Source organism: Giraffa tippelskirchi, chromosome 11, assembly GCF_054371585.1.
Source record: "Giraffa tippelskirchi isolate mGirTip1 chromosome 11, T2T-mGirTip1v1.2.pri, whole genome shotgun sequence".
NCBI lineage: Eukaryota > Metazoa > Chordata > Mammalia > Artiodactyla > Giraffidae > Giraffa > Giraffa tippelskirchi.
The window spans coordinates 53372634-53386560 of record NC_137285.1 but is presented as its reverse complement, the minus strand read 5'-3'; the positions used below and the strand labels follow the sequence as shown (position 1 = coordinate 53386560).

The 13927-nt window shown below is 39.5% G+C and overlaps 1 protein-coding gene across 1 annotated transcript in view; it reads left to right on the top strand.

Moving 5' to 3' along the window:
* The window catches only part of LOC145525214 (uncharacterized), a 223098-nt gene that overhangs the window by 120799 nt on the left and 88372 nt on the right, over positions 1-13927 (top strand). The window lies entirely within an intron of this gene.

Genomic DNA, 13927 nt, shown 5'->3' with positions numbered 1-13927 from the left:
GTTCTACAAAAGCAAACTTGCATTAGACGCTTGTGACAAACACAAACATCTCTAGCAAGCACCTTAATCATAATGCATATCCACTGTCTTCAAACTTTTAAATGTTTCTCTCACAAAAGCACTTATAGGCTTTGCAGTATCTCTTACAGAGATGCTGTAAGAGAATCTCTTCTTGCAGAAGATTTCCAGAAATTGAAAGAGTCTGTTCACCTGGTTTTAAATATCACCTAATCATGTGTGTGTGTGTGTGTGTGTGTGTGCGCGCGCGTGTGCGTGCGCGCTAAGTCACTTCAGTTGTGTCTAACTCTTTTGACCCTATGGACTATTGCTGTCAGACTCCTCTGTCCATGGGTTTCTCCAGGCAAGAATACTGGAGGGGGTTGCAATTTCCTTCTCCAGGGGATCTTCCTGACCCAGGGATCAAAACCACATCTCTTAACATCTCCTTCATTGGCGGGCGAGTTCTTTACCACTAGTGCTACCTGGGAAGCCCCACCGAATCATATTCTTCATCTAACGAGATTAATCCATATAGTATTTTTCAAATGTGAACTACCTTCTGTATTTAGGTCCAGAATTGTCACATTGTAGAACTGGCTTTTATTCTAGCAGAAGTTCCCTGGTTAATCTGGTTCTAGTTCTCTCTTTACTGTCTTAATCTTACATATTCTCCTAAATCCTTGTTCTTGGTACAGTGACTTGTCTTAATCTTTTGGCAGCTGTGGTTTCTCTAACCCCTATTTGTTTAATTTGGATCCCTAGTTCCAAGTTGGTTATTAACTTTCAGCCTTTTTTGGTGCCTGACCTCTTAGTTCTGTCCAAACTGTACCTTCATTATCTGAATTTGGCTCCACTCTTAATTCTGTGGTCTCAACTGTTGAAAGTCTTGCAACAACAATACCATTGGTGAATTTGTATTTACTGTATATGTGTGTTTAGGTGTGTGTGTGATTATAACACAATTTGACAAAATAATAGATATTACAAAACATCCTAAACTATGTCCAAAAACTAACTAGTATTCAAGTTGAAAAAAATACAGATGTAGTTTTCTATCATGCTCTTATGTCTATGACTTCTCCAAACTTGATCAATTTCTTTAGAGACCTCAGTATTGCAAAAGTAGAGGACTCTGCATTTCCAGCTGTTTGGCTGCGTCAGGATCTAACACAAAACCGCACAGTCATGCATCTCCTTCCTCAAATTAAGGATTACTGAAGAATATTGTCTCCTTGTTATATCACTCCCTCCACTGCCTGAGAAGTAATAAAACTACCAAATTAAAAGTATCATTAGGTAGAGGAAGAGGTGGTAGGAAAGAAGAGGATTGCAAGATCTTATATTTATTCTTGGGAAACTGATGTATTAATGAAATTAAATTCTTACTTTGGTAAACTTATTTCACCCCTTTTTAAGATGAAGATGTTCTCTCTGCTTAGATGGTCTGACAACTAATGACAGAATTCTTTTTGGATAACTTAGTAATAATTTCTGTTCTCATAATATTTTACATTCCCATGAAAAATACATAAAAATCATCTTGTCCTTGTATGTTTCCTGTTTGAGATGTTGATAATATATTCTTGGGAGCAAATGAGTCATGAAGGTGCAAGGGCATAACGTTTAGTAACTGATGAGCTTCATCTTGAACAGTCAGCACTTATTATAAGTATGTATGGGAAAAAACAGAGTAGAGAACTGTAACCCAGGAAAGAGAAATAGTGACTAGTAGTTAATGATGAGTCTGTTACAAAAGGTAACTATCACTGTGATCTTAATTTAAATATATTAACATGTCTATAGGAGAATTTCTAACTATTTTTCTGTGTTTTGTTTTAAAGAAAATTCAGAATCTTCCTTTCTTTGTGTATCTTTAACCATATCTAATTTTGACAGAATATTCTTCCTAATCTTGTGTTTGAAACTCCGTGATGTTATATTTTGATAAGTTATCTATTTTCTATTGAATCAGCTGTTAGATAATTACATTATAAAATTGTCATTTTTTTGCTTCAGGATGTTTTTCGTTTGGCTTCTGCTTTAGTTTGTCCTTTTACTTTTCAGTGCTCCATGTTTTCTCAGTTATTGTGATTTTGCTCATTTTGATTGCTTTATCATGGATCTCTCAACTTTTTTTTAAATGTCATTATTAATGTAGTGCCAGAGATGCACCATGCACTTTATACAGTTGTTGAATATGGATAAGATGGGTCACTACTTGGGGTAGAGCTTTCTGTCTTAGAATATGATGTTTTCATGGTACTTGTGATACCATAATTACTCTGATATTCCATGGAGGTAGAAGGCTTTCGCAGTAGAGAGTGACTATAATGAAGTCATAATTTCTACCTCAAGCCACAGTGATAAGAATACTGAGTCTAATATTTACTTATTATAGGAATGTAGTGTCCCTTTTAATCCTTTAAAATTATATGTCAGTATGCACTGATAAGCATAAGAAAATATATTTATAATCTCATATATTTCCTCACCAATTAATAGGGTAGTTGGAAAAAAAAAATCATTGTAGCTCAAAATCCCAAGGGTACCTTTCAGGGAAACGTAGTGTTTGATTTGCAGAAAAGCTTCCAAGCCTGCTTCTACGTACAGTAAAATGTTTTACTGAACAAAGGAAATCATTAAGGAGTAAGAAACAAGAAATGAGATAGAGCACATGTCATTTAAGATTCTAAACATATTCTTAAAACTGCAGTGGGATCAGACACAACCTAAATGATCTAAATTTGTGTTGCTCTTAATAGTTTGTTTGAAAAAATTAACTCAGCATTTAGTTCTGGAATTGAATTAAGGTATCTGTACATGACTGCAGTTTTAATATTCTCTTGAGAGAGCAAATAAAGTCACAAAATAAACCCACTCCTTTGCCAAGCTGTCACCAACTCTCTGGCTGCAATATTCACTTTCCTTAAGCAGCCGAAGTCCTTGTGATTTTAAATCCAAGATTTAAAAAACTGTTTTGGAACTCTTCCTACTGAGTGAAATTTCTTGATTCTCTCTCACTGTCTTTGTTTAGTAACTGCACAGAATTTTTTTTTACTGAGTCCTGGAGCACATGGAAAGAGGAAGTCATTAAATAAATGTGTAATCCTTGTCTGGTAATAGAGGATGGTATGGCAACTAGCTCAGGTCTGGAAGACTATCACATTAGCATACTCACCAAACAGAGAAAGCAGAATGCCAGGAATGAGTCCAAAGTTCTTGCTCAGTGAAACAGGAAGAATGGATGAGAAATACTGCAGAAATCATGGGGTAGGGATGGAAGGGACCTAAAAAATTTATTTTAGTCATGTTATGTTTATTTTACTTTTAATTTCCCTGCAGCTTTATTGAAATATAACTGACATATAACATGATATAAGTTTAAGGTATAAATGGGATGACTTGATATAGGTGACACTGTGAAATGATTACCACAATTAGGTTAGTGTACACCTCTATCACCTCTATGACTAGACTTATTTTTGTGTGTATGGTGAGAACACTTAAGATCTATACTCACAGCAAATTTCAAGTATATAATACAGTATATTAGATCTGCACTGCATAGTAGATCCGGAGAAGGCAATGGCATCCCACTCCAGTATTCTTGCCTGGAAAATCCCACGGACGGAGGAGCCTGGTAGGCTGCAGTCCATGGGGTCGCTAAGAGTCGGATACGACTGAACGACTTCACTTTCACTTTTCCCTTTCATGCACTGGAGAAGGAAATGGCAACCCATTCCAGTATTCTTGCCTGGAGAATCCCAGGGACGGTGGAGCCTGGTGGGCTGCCGTCTATGGGTCGCACAGAGTCGGACACGACTGAAGCGACTTAGCAGCAGCAGCAGCAGCAGCATAGTAGATCCATAGGATTTATCTTTTGGCTGGAAGTTTGAACCATGTGAACATCATCTCCTCATTTTGACCACCTCCTAATCCTTGGCAGCCACCATTCTACTCCCTGTTTCTGTCAATATGGGTTCCCATAGAATTCCTTTTGTCTTTGTTTCTATAAGGTTTTTTTTTTTTTTTTTTTTTTTTTAATTTCACATATAAGTGAGAGCATAAGGTATTTGTATTTCTCTGTCTGACTTATTTCACTTAGCATAATACCCTCTAGATTGATCCATGTTGTAAATGGCAAGATTTCTTTTTTATCAGTTCAGTTGCTCAGTCATGTCTGACTCTTTGTGACCCCGTGAACTGCAGCACACCACGCCTCCCTGTCCATCACCAACTGGCAGAGTTTACTCAAACTCACTTCCATTGAGTTGGTGATGACATCTGACCATCTCATCCTGTTGTCCCCTTTTCTTCCCGCCTTCAAACTTGCCCAGCATCAGGGTCTTTTCCAGTGAGTCAATTCTTCCCATCAGGTGGCCAAAGTATTGGAGTTTCAGCTTCAGCATCAGTCCTTCCAATGAATATTCAAGACTGATTTCCTTTAGGATGAACTGGTTGGATCTCCTTGCAGTCCAAGGGACTCTCAAGAGTCTTCTCCAACACCACAGTCCAAATTATTCGGCGCTCAGCTTTCTTCATAGTCCAACTCTCACATCCATACATGACTACTGGAAAAACCATAGCCTTGACTAGATGGATGTTTGTTGGCAAAGTAATATCTCTGCTTTAATAAGCTGTCTAGGTTGGTCATAACTTTCCTTCCAAGGAGCAAGCGTCTTTTAATTTTATGGCTGCAGTCACCATCTACAGTGATTTTGGAGCCCCCCAAAATAAAGTCTGACACTGTTTCCACTGTTTCCCCATCTATTTGCCATGAAATGATGGTACCAGATGTCATGATCGTAGTTTTCTGAATGTTGAGCTTTACGTCAACTTTTTCACTCTCCTCTTTCACATTCATCAAGAAGCTCTTTAGTTCCTCTTCGCTTTCTGCCATAAGGGTGGTGTCATCTGCATATCTGAGGTTATTGATATTTCTCCTGGCAATCTTGATTCCAGCTTGTGCTTCATCCAGCCTAGCATTTCTCATGATGTACTCTGCATATAAGTTAAAAAAACAGGGTGACAATATACAGCCTTGACGTACTCCTTTTCCTATTTGGAACCAGTCTGTTGTTCCATGTCCAGTTCTAACTGTTGCTTCCTGAACTGCATACAGATTTCTCAAGAGGCAGGTCAGGTGGTCTGGTATTCCCATCTCTTTCAGAATTTTCCACAGTTTATTGTGATCCACACAGTCAAAGTCTTTGGCATAGTCAATAAAGCAGAAGTAGATGTTTTCCTGGAACTCTCTTGTGCTTTCAATGATCCGATGGATGTTGGCAATTTGATCTCTGGTACCGCTGCCTTCTCTAAATCCAGCTTGAACATATGGAAGTTCACAGTTCATGTACTGTTGAAGTGTGGCTTGGAGAATTTTGACCATTACTTTGCTAGCGTGTGAGATGAGTGCAATTGTGCGGTAGTTTGAATATTCTTTGGTGTTGCCTTTCTTTGGGATTGGGATGAAAACTGACCCTTTCCAGTCCTGTGACCACTGCTGAGTTTTCCAAGTTTGCTGACATATTGAGTGCAGCACTTTCCCAGCATCATCTTTGAGGATTTGAAATAGCTCAACTGGAATTCCATCACCTCCACTAGCTTTGTTCATAGTGATGCTTTCTAAGGCCCACTTGACTTTGGATTGCAGTATGTCTGGCTCTAGGTGAGTGATCATACCATAGTGATTATCTGGGTTGTGAGGATCTTTTTTGTATAATTCTAGTGTGTATTCTTGCCACCTCTTAACATGTTTTACTTCTGTTAGGTCCATACCATTTCTGTCCTTTATTGAGCCCATCTTCGCATGAAATGTTCCCTTGGTATCTCTGTTTTCTTGAAGAGATCTCTGGTCTTTCCCATTCTATTTTTTCCTTCTATTTCTTAGCACTGATCAGCGAGGAAGGCTTTCTTATCTCTCCTTGCTATTCTTTCAAACTCTGCATTCAAATGGTTATATCTTTCCTTTTCTCCTTTGCTTTTTGCTTCTCTTCTTTTCACAGCTATTTTAAGGCTTCCTCAGACAGCCATTTTGCTTTTTTGCATTCCTTTTTCTTGGGGATGGTCTTGATCCCTGTCTCCTGTACAATGTCACTAACCTCTGTCCGTAGTTCATCAGGCACTCTATCAGATCTAGTCCCTTAAATCTATTTTTCACTTCCACTGTATAATCATAATGGATTTGATTTAGGTCATACCTGAATGGTCTAGTGGTTTTCCCTACTTTCTTCAATTTAAGTTGAATTTGGCAATAAGGAGTTCATAATCTGAGCCACAGTCAGCTCCCAGTCTTGTTTTTGCTAACTGTATAGAGCTTCTTCATCTTTGGCTGCAAAGAATGTAATCAATTCTTTTTATGGCTGAGTAATATTCAGCTGAAACTCCAATACTTTGGCCACCTCATGCGAAGAGTTGACTCATTGGAAAAGACCCTAATGCTTGGTAGGATTAGGGGCAGGAAGAGAAGGGGACGACAGAGGATGAGATGGTTGGATGGCATCACTGACTCGATGGACATGGGTTTGGGTAGACTCCGGGAGTTGGTGATGGACAGAGAGGCCTGGCGTGCTGCAATTCATGGGGTCGCAAAGAGTCGGACGCGACTGAGCAACTGAACTGAACTGAATATTCCATTTTATATCTATATATTACCACAACACAATTTGCTTCCATATCTTGGCTGTTGTGAATAATGCTGCAATAAGTATGGGAGTGCAGATATCTTTTCAAGATAGTAATTTCCTTTCCTTTGGATATATACTCAGAAGTGGAATTGCTGTATCATATGTTGGTTTTATGGGGCTTCCCTGGTGGCTCAGATGGTAAAGAGTCTGCCTGCAAGGTAGGAGACCTGGGTTTGATTCCAGAGTCAGGAAGATCCCCTAGAGAAGGGAATGGCAACCCACTCCAGTGTTTTTGCCTGGAGAATCCCATGGACAGAGGAGCCTGGTAGGCTACAGTCCATGGGGTTGAAAAGAGTCAGACACGACTGAGCGACTAACACTTTCACTTTCATGATAGTTCTATTTTCAATTTTTTGAGTAACTGTTCCCCATAGTGGCTGCCTTGATTTATATTCTCACCAACTGTGCACAAGGGTTTCCTTTTCTCCACATTTTTGTCATCCTTGTTATCATTATCTTTTTGATAAAAGCCATGCTAACAGATGTGATGTAATATTTCATGGTGGTTTTGATTTGCATTTCTCTGATGATTCGTGATGTTGAGTATCTCTTCAGGTACTTGTTGATTATCTGTATATTTTCTTTGGAAAAATGTCTGTTAAGGTTCTTTGCCCATTTTAAAATTGGAGTATTAGTATTTTTTTTACTTTTGTTATTGAGTTGTGTAAGTTCCTTATATATTTTGGATCTTAATTCCTTATTTGCTCTATGGTGTGCAAATATATTCTCCCATTCCATAGGTTGCTTCCTTATTTTGTTGACTATTTCTTCTGCTGTGCAGAAACTTTTTAGGTTTATGTTGTCCTGCTTGTTGATTTTTGCTTTTGATGCTTATGCTTTTGATGTCATATAGAAAAATTGTTACCAAGATCAGTGTTGAGCTTTTTTGCTGTGTTTTGTCCTAGGAGTTTTATGGTTTCAGGTCTTTCATTTATTCCTTTAGTCTATTTCAGGTTGCCTTTTGTGAGTGGTATAAGATAGGAGTCCAGTTTAAGTGGTAGAAGCAAATGCCGTGTGAACTAGGTTGAAGGAAGAATGAAGTTCAGGACAGAAAAGTAAGTTTCTGAGCAGTTTGAAATAGGAAAATAGGACAATAACTGAACAAGAGTATGGGAACAATTTTTTTTTAAAGATGTTATGTTTGTCTGCCAGTGGTAGTGATCTAAGAGAGGGAAAATGATCATGGAAAAGAGGGAGTATGGATAAATATTGGAATGATGTCTTTGAGCAGGTAGGAGGAGATGGACCCTAGAGACAGGGCAAGTGGTTGGGGAAGAGCTTGAGTCACTCATTTTTAGCATCAAAAAAGAAAGAATGATGTAAAAGCAGATATGGTGGTAAGAGCTTGAAAAATTTCTCTTATGATATCATCTCTGTTATCAGAGAAATAGGAAACAAGATCATCAGCTAAGGAGAGGTGGTCCTGGAGATTTGAGAACATAGATGGCAGGAAAGAATCATCTAAGTGAGCAGAAGCGTGAACGGACCAGGAAGACAGGTGGCTGTGCGAGTGTCTTATGAAAGGTTAGGGATTGTGAAATAGAAGGGAGAAGGGTGAACATGGTTGTGTGTTTTTCTTTAGCTCCAATCAGATGTTTGGTTGCAAGAGTGAAGAGGGTGGGGAACTAGGCTTAATAAACACTGGGATTTAGCCAGTTGAATATAATGGAAAGAAAGGGAGCAAAGGAGTTGGTAGCAGAAAGGGGTGATTATAGCATGAATGGCTTTATTTAAATTGTGTAATCAGGGAGGCAGGAACGCCAGGGAGATGAGGGACAATGAAAAGGTTATTGGGATCAAGGGGTTGTAGGCAAAGGGTTGATGGAATGTTTACCTGAGGGCCGGAGAATAAGATTGGAGGTTTTGGTTGGAGTGTTTACAGGAGGAAAGCAGATCTAAGTGCAGGTCTGTTGCATCTAAGCCACTTTGAATTCTGTGTCTTGGTCTTTTTACATACATAACCCAGTCTGGGTACTCACTTGCTTCATGTTCAAACTCCTTTTATTGCCTTCTCTGTTCTGAAAACTATCCTGCTCACAGAGAGCAGGAAGAAACATCTTTCTGAAGAGTCATTTTGATCTTGCTAGTCAAATCCTTGAAAGTCTGTAATGATCCTAGTCCATTTTAAAATCAAAATTTGGTGTTCTTACAAAATAATATCATTATAACTTTTTGCTGTCACCCTTTTTACCCCATTATTTTTTGTTTCATTTTGCACATATAAACACAGCATATTTTCCAGGAGATCTTTAAATAAAAAAGGAATAGATTTCTCCCTTTACCCCCCACTGATTTCACTGTCTCATGTGAAAGGAGAAGCTTAGGTCTAAAGTTTCCCTCGTGCTTTTCTATGGCTCTTTGTAGTATTTTTCACCACTTCTCCAGAGTAATTGCACCACAATCTCAGACCTTGATCTCTAAATTTTGTTTTATTTCCTCCTGTGATATCTTTTATGCTTAAAGCATAGCGTCAGGTGTTTTTTTATCCAAATGTGGTAAGATTCAGAAACACAGTCTTCAAACACGGGATGGGCCTTTGTCCTTCTGGTCCCTCTGGCCGTCCAAACCCATGTGATTCTTTTTGATGTGTTATCAAGGAATTCCAGATGGAACCCTGATACTTTTTTTTTTCCTTCTGCTTTCATCACTGTACCTTGCTGCAGGCTCAGTGTTCTAATTGGGTGTCTTTCCTTTTAAAGGGACACATATTAGGGCCTTAGGCTATTATTTTTTTTTCTCTGCTAATTGGTTATTCTGAGTGATTAGTTCTCATCCTTATTTGACTGACCTCTTCTATAGAACCTTAGGACTGATGGCACTTGGGTAATTTTTTATGTAATAGGTTTTAAAGTGCTTTTTTCCCCCTCATGTCCATTTCCCATCATATTTTCAGGGTGTTCAGATAAACTGCTACTCTGCTTACAATGACAATTTAAGAACTTAGAGGTTTTTTTCTTGATGCCTCTGGGGAGAGATTCAGGTTCAACAAAGCTAAGTTCTGATAGAAAATGGTACTTTTGATTTTTAGGTGATACTTATGAGGTCCAATAAAGGAAGAATGTATTAGTCATGGACTTAGCGCCTTATTTATTTTTGGTGGGTGTTATTAGTTTCCTAGGACTGATATAAAAAAACACCATATACTAGGTGGCCTGAAACTACAGAAATTTGTTGTTGTTTTTCTGTGATCCCCACAGTTCTGGAGGGGCTTGCCAGGTGGTGCTAGTGGTAAAGAACCCGCCTGCCAATGCACAAGACATAAGAGGTGTGGGTTTGATCCCTGGGTTGGGAAGATCCCCTGTAGGAGGGCATGGCAACCCACTCCAGTATTCTTGTCTGGAGAACCCCATGGACAGAGGAGCCTGGTGGACTGTGGTCCATAGGGTTGCAAAGAGTTGGACACGACTGAAGTGACAGCTCGCATGCACAGTTCAGGCCAGAAGTTCAAAATCAAGACGTTGACTGAGCTCTGCTTCCTCTGAAGCCTATAGGGGATGATTCTCTCTTGCTTCTTCCAGCATCTGAATGTTCTAGACATTTCTTGACTTGAGACAGTGTAACTCCAAACTCTGCCTCTGTCTTCACACGTCTTCCTTCTGTGTCTGTGTCCAAATTTCCCTCTTCTTATAAGGGTAAAATTCATACCGATTAGGGTCCACCCTTATCCAGAATGACCTTGCTTAACTAGTACATCTGCAAAGACCCTATTTTTCAAGCAAGGTCACAGTCTGAGATTCTGGATGAACATGAAGTTTTAGCAAACATCATTCATGCCAGTACAGTGGATAGAGAACAAACTGTTAAAATTGCATTACAATGCACCTTCCTATACTCCATAGGAAGGTGTTTCAGGATGGTCTGTGCAATGTTCTGTCCCTTCCGCAGCCAGCACCATTTATTCCTTTTATATGCAGAGTCGACATTAAGGAGTGGGAATGACTGGGAGTGACTCATTTCAGTCACTCAAGATGCTTTTCTCTGAGGACTCTCACCAAACAGTAGAAAAATGAATGCTTTGAGGAGAAAAGTGGGTTTGGAAAAATAGTCTTAAAGTGGAAACATTAATAAATAATGTCTTTGGTGGCTCAGCTGGTAAAGAATCCACCTGTAATGCAGGAGACCTGGGTTTGATCCCTGGGTTGGGAAGATCCCCTGGAGGAAGGATTGGCTACCCACTCTAGTATTCTGACCTAGAGAATTCCATGGATAGAGGAGCCTGGTGGGCTGCAGTCCATAGGGTCAGAAGGAGTCGGACATGACTGAGCAACTAACACAAACTTAATAAATGCCCTTTACCTGCGGGGGCGGGGGGGGGCGCTGATGTCTTTAAGCAACTACTCCCTCTAGGTATTTGACCTAACCTATTACTTTACTAAAAAGCCAGCTTAAAGGTTCCCTATCACAGGCAGAGTTGCTGCAATGTCTTCTCGTCTTCACTCCCCACAACTCCCCTTTCTGTCTCCTCCCTCCATGAGGAAAGTGCATCTCTCTTCCTGGCAAAGGCTGATCTTTGCACCCATGCTCCTCATCAAAACTCTTTTCCTTCCTCTGAGGTTTCATTCCTTTGATTTTTCTTTCTCCTTTGTAAATATAATCCTTCTCTCTACCAGATCTTTCCCACATGTTGATAAATACCTTTTGGTCTCCATCTCCTGACAAGTTTCATTTTTTCTTTTTTCGTTTTTTACTCTGACACTCAAATCAATACATTTTTCTCAGATTGCAATTCTTTTTGTCCTCTAAGCGGCATTTGACATGGTTACCATCTCCCTTTGAATTTTCTTTTTTCCTCAGCTCTCATTTCTTCTTACTGCATTGCTTCTTGCCTCCTCTGTCTCCTTCACCAGCTTGCATCTTTCTACAGTGTCTTAAAATGGATTTACCAAGATTCTCCCCTTAAAACTTTCCCCCAGGGACTTGCCTGGTGGTCCAGCTGTTAAGATAATGCACATCCAGTGCAAGGGGTGGGTTGAAACCCTGGTCAAGGAACTAAGATCCCACATGCCATGAGGTCAAAAATAAATAAATTAAAAAAAACCTGTTCTTTTTTTGTTGGTGTTCTCATCATCTCTTACATCTTCCATATATGTATATATGGATCACACACATAAACATACACACAGAGAAGCTTTTGAAGCCTATAGCTCTTGCTCACAATTTTCCATCATGTCAGGAGAAAAAGCAGAAGCAGCAGCAATAACTAACTCCTTAGTGAGTGCCTGGGGCTTGCCTGGTGGCTCAGCAGTAAAAGAATCTATACCTGCAGTGCAAGACCGCAGGAGCCGCAGGTTCAATCCCTGGGTTGGGAAGATCCCCTGGAAGAGGGCATGGCAGCCCACTTCAGTATTCTTGCCTGGAGAATCCCATGGACAGAGGAGCCTGGTAGGCTGAAGTCCAGGGGTTCAAAAATAGTTGAATGTGACTTAGCATGTATGCAGTAACTGCCTACTATGTGCTACCTATAGTGCTATGGTGCCAGGTACTATTTTGTACCTTTTTTTTAAAAAAAAAATCTCATTTCAATCTCAGAAAAGTCTATAAGGGATGTTTTTATTTCTATTTTTCAGAAAAAAAGGATTTCAAAACATAAAACATGTTTTGCAAAGGCATATACTGAATCATGGTACAGAGAAAGCAAAGACTCTCTGCATAGACTTCCTCAACATCTCAATAAGCCCAGTAAGCCTCCTTACCTCCTATTTTTGTTGTTGTTGTTGTTAATAATACATCTAATTCCTTATTTTGTTAATTTCAAGGCTTAGTTTCTAAACCCTAGAGTTATTCCCCCACTTCCTTTTTCACAAAACTCTTCACACAGTCACATAATTACTTGCCAAGTTCTTCATAATGTCTTGAGTCCAGCCCACTCCCTCTTTTCCTGGGTCAGTGTTGCCACACTAGTTCAAGCCCTCAACCCTCATCTTTTGCCGTGTCTAGCACACACCCACACACACACACACAAATATATTCTCACTGCTGTCCTTGGCATCCTGCACTGCACACTGCCACATGTGAATAACCTTCCTGAAGCCCAGCTGGGGGGTGTCATCCACTTTCTCACGGTTCATCAAAATGTCCATTGCTTGCTGAATGAGGTACAGACCCCTCACACTACAAGTGATGTGTGAAAGACCCGAATTTATTTTTTTTTAATTCATTTCTGTTTAACTGATGGATAATTGCTTTACAATATTGGTTTGATTTCTGTCACATATCAACATGAATGAGCCGTGGGTGTACATATGTCCCCTGCCTCTCGAAACCCTCCCACCACCCACACTTTCCCACCCTTCTAGGTTGTTAAAGAGGCCCGGTTTGAGTTCCCTGAGTCATATAGCAAATTTCCATTGGCTATCTATTTTACATATGGTAGTATATATGCTTCCAAGCTACTCACATCATTCACATCACCCTCTCCTTCCTTCCCCCGACCCATGTCTGTAAGTCTTTTCTCTATGTCTGCGTCTCCACTGCTGCTCTGAAGATAGGTTCATCAAAAAAGATCAGAGTTTATTTTGATGACCAGCTGAGAAAGTACACAAAACACTTAGCACAATGTTTGCATATGGAAAGAGCTTAATACATATTTTATATTTATAATTCAGAGCTCTTCTCAATGTGGTTCTAAACTTACTCTTCTGACTTACCCGTTCCAAAGCCTTTCAACCTTACCCTCTGTTCTAATAGGACACATGAATATGTATCCACTTTTCTGCTCTAGTGCTTTTATTTATAATGTTTTTTTTTCTTATCATTATTTATCTCTGCCTTTGAAATCCTTTCAATGATAGGTCCTTCTCAAAGGCCCTCTTCATGAGGATTTTCCTGGTTTGAGATTCTCTGGTCCAAGTTGATAGAATTGTTTCTTACCTTAATCCCATGGCACCTTGTTTATAACTCTCAGAAGACAAGCAAAATAGACTATGTGGTAATGTAATTGTCTGGGTACTTGGCTTATCTTTTCTGGGTTATAAAGTCTCTGGAGGCAGAACTTGCATCTAATTAACACTGCATCTTTATAAAGCCTCACACAGTAATTTGTATAATACTTACACTCAAAATAAGTTTGAGTTTAACTTGTGTAATCTTTTTCTAAATTTATTGAGATAATACTAGGCTCCTACAACAAAAAGACCCCAAATTGCTCTAGCTTGAATGAGAGAGAAGTTAATTGCCTTGAGGCAAGGCAGTCACCCTCGTCCCTCCACGAGTGGATCTGGGGACCCAGTTTCCTCTTTTTG